The sequence below is a fragment of the Gadus chalcogrammus genome, chromosome 6 (genome assembly GCF_026213295.1).
Source record: "Gadus chalcogrammus isolate NIFS_2021 chromosome 6, NIFS_Gcha_1.0, whole genome shotgun sequence".
Classification (NCBI taxonomy): domain Eukaryota; kingdom Metazoa; phylum Chordata; class Actinopteri; order Gadiformes; family Gadidae; genus Gadus; species Gadus chalcogrammus.
In genome coordinates, this window is record NC_079417.1 from 22,346,421 (window position 1) to 22,354,140 (window position 7,720).

The following is a 7,720-nucleotide window of genomic DNA, read 5'->3' on the forward strand; positions in this document are numbered from 1 at the left end:
CCCACTGAATGTCGATGGCCCAATCACATGGCCGAACGTGCTTCGTTTGACTTTAACATTTTGTCCTGCCCCTTCAACGTGCTGCAAGCGCAGACAAGCCTTCCAGGACTCCCTTGCCCAACAGGGTATCACGTCCAGAGAACAGGGCGGTCAGGGTAGCAGCTCTCATTATCTGGAGAGGGTCTAGCGGTGGAGTAGCTTGCATGCGGCGCAGTTCAAGGTAATTTGGGTGTGATGGGGGGTGTGGCTCTGTATCAGCTGTAAACATGTAGGCGGGGCTGCTCCATGGCCAACCCTGTCTCGTCAAAATTACGTTCCCATAGAACTATTCGGCATTCTCAATTACGTTTGTCATAAAACGTATTTTGTCCGCGATTACGTTTTATTGAACATATTGCAAATACGTTCGTCCTCAGCCTATTTTTTGCCATTCATTAACCTCTAGGATTATGTTTGGTTGAAACGTATCCCAGATAGGTTAAATGTCAACGTATAGCACATTATTGTCATTAAGGCATATCTTCCTTTCAGGGAACGTTTCATTTAACGTATTTTGTCTGAAAAATGTATCTTGGCCGTGAATACGTTTTATTGAACATATCGCAAATACGTTCGTTGTCAGCCTATTGTTTTGCCATTTATTAACCTCTAGGATTAGTATCCCAGATAGGTTAAATGTCAACGTATAGCACATTATTGTCATTAAGGCATATCTCCCTTTCAGGGAACGTTTAATTTAACGTATTTTGTCTGAAGAACGTATCTTGGCTGTGGATACGTGTTATTGAACATATCGCAAATACGTTCGTTGTCAACCTATTTTTTGCCATTCATTTACCTCTAGGATTATGTTTGGTTGAAACGTATTCCAAATATGTTAAATGTCAACGTATAGCACATTATTGTCATTAAGGCATATTTCCCTTTCGGGAAACGTTTAATTTAACGTTATTTTGTCCCTGATTACGTCTTATTGAACATATTGCAAATAGGTTCGTTCTCAACATTTTTGTTGTTATTTATTTAAGCTACCTCTTGGATTACAGGCTACATTTAATTGAAACGTATCCTTAATAGGCTACGTTAAATTTCGATAACACATTATTGTCAGCATATATAGGCATAGGTCTACCTCTCGGGGAAGCGTACGTTTGATTGTAATGTTAATAGTCCAACGTTATATCAACATGTCACAAGAGGAGAAATTAGCTGCTGACGGGGTAACTGTAGGAGCGGGGGTTGCTTTGTTGATTTCTTTATCTAGGGCTATAGCTGTGGTCAAAGCGGGAAGTGTGCGTTGTCTGGGCGGCTGCCTGAACTGAGCTGCAGGAAATTATGTTCACACGTTTCTTCATTCATTCATGAAGGCTATACCGGTGAACGGTGACGTCAGACTCACGCCCTACAAACCAATCAATGTCCAGTATCAGCCTGTCCTCTCGGAAAATACGACCACGTAGGTGGTTTGTTCCGCCACAGATTACGACCCATTGGAATTTATCCAAAACGGCGAACGAGGCCCTCTACATGTGCGGGGAACCCTTTCTCATCAAAATTACGTTCCCAGAGAACTATTCGGCATTCTCAATTACATTTGTCTAAAAAACGTTTTTTGTCCGTGATTACGTTTTATTGAACATATTGTAATGACCTCGCCGGTGACATAACGATGTCGAGTCATTAGTAATTGAAGGAACTTTTAATGGACCAAAACCAGGGGCCTCATGTACTAAGACTTGCGTGGATTTCATACTGAAACTTGGAGTACGCCAAAACCCAGAAACTGTCTTACGCACAAATAAATTCAGATGTATCAAAGTGTGCGAACGCATGGATCCAAGCACGTTTCTTTGTACATCTCGATCAACGTGGAATTGAGCGCACATGCTGAGGTGCCAAACTCCTCCCTGTCCACGCCCTCATTTAAATATGCAATTTCATTTAAATAGGCCTCTGGACCTGAGATTCACCTCTTAATCCGATCACCTGGCACCATGAACAGAGGCAAAAAACGAAACTTCACGGAGACTGAGCTCGAGATTTTGCTCCACGAGGTAGAAATGCGCAAGCATATGCTATTGGAACCCTGTCAACAGGGATAAATGCAAAACAAAAGAGAAGTGAGTGGGAGTGTGTTTGCGAGGCCGTCAATGCAGTGGGGTCTCAGCAGCGCACACACTCTGAAATTAAAAAAAAGTGGTCAGACCTCAAGGTGGAGGTGAAGCGGAGGGTTTCTGCCCACCGCCGAAGCGTGACCGCAACAGGGGGGACGGGAGTGGGGGAACTCTCCCCCTTCGATTTGAGAGTGGCCGCTTTGATCGGTGACACAGCTCTCACCGGAGTGGTGGGAGCCCATGAAGGGGACGCCGATCATCCCCAAGGTAAATATGCTGAAGTCATAAATGCTGTAATTATACTGGTCATACAATTGGCTGCTTGCAATACACATAAGTCGTGCGTAAAGATGCCAGGATATTAAAGACTTTGACTCGTGTTTATTAACTTAAATTTTTTATTTTTGAATAGACAAGCAAGGAGAGGGCACGGATTGCTCCGTCGGCCCCGGCGTCTCCAGCGCCCTTCGGATTTGACCATTTGCGATGTCCTCTAACAACGCTAACGCAGCCATTTTTAAAACAATTTTCTTCATCCATTGCGCATGCTTTTATAGCCACCCATATAATTGCAAGGTGTGTTAATTGTTCATTAGTGTGTCTCTGATGTGCAAATCACTCTGAGGCATTGTTTTCACCTTTTTTCCCAGTTTCCCAGCGTCACCTCTAAGTGTCGCCAAAGGAACAATAGCTGTAGAAACGTGCGTACGACAGCTCTGGAGCTGGCGTGGGGACCGCACATTTTTACGGTCATTTCACGTTTTGTACATCTGAACGTGAGCGTGGAAAAGGACGTACGCCACGTTTTTGTGCGTACGCAACCTTAGTACATGAGGCCCCAGGTCACTGAAACCCGTAACCAACGGCAGAAATCCCACCCAAAACAAACCCCGGTTACCCCGGCAACCCCCAACAAGGTCTCACTCACGTGCAGGCCCCCACCCTCGTGTTCTTCCAAGGCCCTCCCCCAGCTGACCTAATGATTCGCCCCACACACACACACACAAGCACACACAAGCACACACACGCACGCACAGAACACAGACACAGACACACACACGCACACACGCACACGGTGCATTTCGCTGCTAAAACAACAACAAAAAAATATTCCCTCAAATAGTATTACTTTCAAAACGTTGGCCAAAATGGCCAATAATATCATTTTTTATTTGGGATGCTTCTAGGACATTTTGGGTGGATTTTGAACGGTATGTGGGGGGCACGTTTTTTGCAGGACCTGGCAACCCTGCGCTGTTGCCCGAGATCTGGATCCACCCCGGCGTGGTGCCGTCTCCTTTTGACCTTTTGACCCCAGACTTCTGGGGGAATAGCTGAATCAATTCATTAGTCAATCAGAAGCATGTAAATATCTTCACGGTGGCGTAAGAGGACGAACAAAGGTGTCCTTCAACATCTACGCTTCCAGGCGATTGCAACGGTGCCACACATGAGCATATTCGAACATGTTGTAATGGTAGTAATTAGCTGTCGAAATTGGAGGCCTTAATCAATACTGAGCAGCTATTGATTTGCTTCCCGATACAGATATTCACAAATGACATGTTATTTTAGCATCTACACTTGAAGCTGAGTCCAATGACCCAAGACCACTCTAAGCTATGGTAACATGTATTTTACATGTACACCTAGGTCCTAGGACATGATCTTCTCTGAGTGTAGCAGAGGCCGAGCTTGATCTCATTGGACTCAGCTTAACGGGTAGATGCTAATTAACAGTATTTGGCAATCTCCACGGGAAAGAAATCTATAGCTGGTATTGATTGATAAGGCCTCCAAAAATCGACACGCTACTTACTACCCGACATCATGCAAATATGATCATTGTGGCACTGTTGCAATCGTCTCGAAACGTACTGTCAAAGGACACCTTGTTTGTCTGTTTGCACCACCGGGAAGATATTTTCATACTTCTAATGGATTGATTCATATTTTAAGGTTCTCAGAGTGAGACTTTAAGTGGCTGCAGCAGAAGTGTTGAGACGAAAGATGATATCAAGAGATTTATAGAATATTCCCATTCACATTATGATTCTTCGTCGTAACATCCGACCAACATCCTTTACATTCACAGAGCGAAGATTATGAAAGTCCAGGCTCAGCAAGTGCTCCATCTCGTTGCACCTGCACCCAGCGGCTCGCTTGCAAGATTTTGGCCTGAAGTTCTTCCCAGACCTATACCCTAACAGTCCAATATGCATATCTGAGAATCAGGCCTCTCTTCAATAATGACAAAATGTAATGAGAGAAATACAGATTCACTTTTTGTTATCTCATAAGCGGCGTGGTGCCGGCTCCTTTTGACCTTTTGACCCCAGACTTCAAAGAGGTGGCCACAGGCCAGCGCTGTCTACACACATTAAGCCACAAATGTACACCTCCATCCCGCAAAAAATGGGGACTAGAAACTAACCTCTGTCTTATGTACATTGACTGTACTGTTGGAGGTCACGCCCCTTTTCCAGCCTTTTCGAGATAGCTAGGGATGCTAAAATGTTTACACACATTTCCCGGGGCCCCGTGAACGACATATCCGAGATTTGGAGTTCTAGCCCTTAGAGAAAAAAGTTTTCCCAAATGGAGTGTCATTTGGACAAAGCCCCTCAGAAGTGTAGCCTGCAAGACCTAATGGTTCAGAATGTGGTGGAAAAACAGTTTTTGAGATAGGAAGGTCCTACCGCCCTGAAATTTTAATACCTTATTCTAGGGCCTAACTGGGACTTCCGCACCGAAACTTGGCCCGGTCGGACCCCGAAGGCAGGAAGGGGGGGCCCTTCCTGCCCGAAACTTGGCCCGGTCAGACCCAGAGGGCAGGCCCCCCCTTCCTGCCCTCGGGGTCTGACCGGGCCAAGTTTCGGTGTGGAGGTCCCAGTCAGGCCCTAGAATAAGGTATTACAATTTCAGGGCGGTAGGACCTTCCTATCTCAAAAACTGTTTTTCCACCACATTCTGAACCATTAGGTCTTGCAGGCTACACTTCTGAGGGGCTTTGTCCAAATGACACTCCATTTGGGAAAACTTTTTTTCTCTAAGGGCTAGAACTCCAAATCTCGGATATGTCGTTCACGGGCCCCCATTTTTTGTGGAGATGGAGGGTACATCGTGGTAAGGTGTGTAGACCCAGCTGGCCTGTGGGCCACGTTTTTGAAGTCGGGGGTCAAACAGGTCAAAAGGAGCCGCACCAAGCCGCTTATGAAGTAACAAAAAGTTAATGTGGGTTTTCTCTCATAACTTTTTGTCATTATTAAAGAGAGGCCTGAATTCTCAGCTATGCCGGTTGGAGGGCTTAGGGTGTAGGTCTGGGAAGAACTTCAGGCCAAAATCTTGCAGCGAGCCGCTGGGTGATTGCAAGAGATGGATCATGGCCCTGAGTCATTTCCTGTAGTGCTGGAGCCCACCCCGGTTGAAGCGTATGCTCCTTGAGACCCCCCTTTGATATATAAGAGACGCTATGCAGCTTACTTAATGTTGTAGACTCAGCACCTATTCATCACTTCCTTTGGGCTTGTGGCCGCCCTAATGTAGCATTGTCTAGGCTATAATTGAATGCCCTCATTTCATATATATACCTCCAGCCACTGACGTGGCAACATTCTCCAAATCCATATGGGAGTGTGGGGAAGCTTTGGTGGACAGTAGGGGTTTACCCTAAACAAATATAGAAGTAAAACAGGAGGAAGCATGACCTCTCACAAATATTAGTAATAAATTTGTTTCAAATAAACCTCCCTCGTTAAATCAATGAGCTTGGTGTTTTGCTTTAAAAAAAATTATAGAGAAGTAAAAACTGCAGAAAACTAAACTGCAGAAAATAAACACTCCAAGCTGCCTTTTAAGGATACCTTGGAATAACGTCTATTTTTCAACCATCGACCCTAGTTGACGACAAAACACAACCCAATTGACGGCAGCTCCGTTGCCGCGTGGTTTTTAGAGTTATTAGAGGTGCGGTCGATAGCAACCACCTAGCAACCATGACTGTCAAGGTGACTGGAATCCAGCCCCGTTGAAAAAATAGAATACCTCCTACACACTCGTAGTAGATTATGATATTAAAATATATTATTACCATGAAGTCTTATTTGCATGGGTTTACATTCGTTGTGTAGCATGGAAAATCGGAGAAACACTCCCATGCAGAATGCATTGGTTTACACTTCGTTCTTTGGAGCACGTGTTATTTTTATTGATTTATTTATTTCAGTTTTTGAGGAGTTTAGGATTTTTCTGCAATAACCAAAATCCAATGGAAAACCCGTTGGCTTTTGTCACAGGAACCGAGGGCGACGGCTCACGTTCCGGGTTTGCCAACATACGTCATCCTCCCACCACCTATACTGTAAAAACACATGGTTCAAGTTGAATGATAGGCATGAATTTATTCTTTATTCTGCCATAGTAACACACGGTAAATGAATGGCAAAACTAGGTCTGAGAACGAATTCGTATTTACGATATTGTAGCGACCCTGGGACAATTAATTGTTTGTGTGTTATGTGTTGCATTGTATTTCGTTGTCCCGTTATGGCCAGTTTGTTCTGTGTGCATGGTTATGGTAATGTTCTTCTTGTCAATCAGTGTGAGGCGAATCATTAGGTCAGCTGGGGGAGGGCCTTGGAAGAACACGAGGGTGGGGCCTGCACGTGAGTGAGACCGTGTTGGGGGTTGCCGGGGTAACCGGGGTTTGTTTTGGGTGGGATTTCTGCCGTTGGTTACGGGTTTCAGTGACCTGGTTTTGGTCCATTAAAAGTTCTTCAATTACTAATGACTCGACATCGTTATGTCACGGCGAGGTCATTACAATATGTTCAATAAAACGTAATCACGGACAAAAAACGTTTTTTAGACAAATGTAATTGAGAATGCCGAATAGTTCTCTGGGAACGTAATTTTGATGAGAAAGGGTTCCCCGCACATGTAGAGGGCCTCGTTCGCTCGTTTTGGAAATTCCAATGGGTCGTAATCTGTGGCGGAACAAACCACCTACGTGGTCGTATTTTCGAGAGGACAGGCTGATACTGGACATTGATTGGTTTGTAGGTGGGCGTGAGTCTGACGTCACCGTTCACCGGTATAGCCTTCATGAATGAATGAAGAAACGTGTGAACATAATTTCCTGCAGCTCAGTTCAGGCAGCCGCCCAGACAACGCACACTTCCCGCTTTGACCACAGCTATAGCCCTAGATAAAGAAATCAACAAAGCAACCCCCGCTCCTACAGTTACCCCGTCAGCAGCTAATTTCTCCTCTTGTGACATGTTGATATAACGTTGGACTATTAACATTACAATCAACGTACGCTTCCCCGAGAGGTAGACCTATGCCTATATATGCTGACAATAATGTGTTATCGAAATTTAACGTAGCCTATTAAGGATACGTTTCAATTAAATGTAGCCTGTAATCCAAGAGGTAGCTTAAATAAATAACAACAAAAATGTTGAGAACGAACCTATTGCAATATGTTCAATAAGACGTAATCAGGGACAAAATAACGTTAAATTAAACGTTTCCCGAAAGGGAAATATGCCTTAATGACAATAATGTGCTATACGTTGACATTTAACATATTTGGAATACGTTTC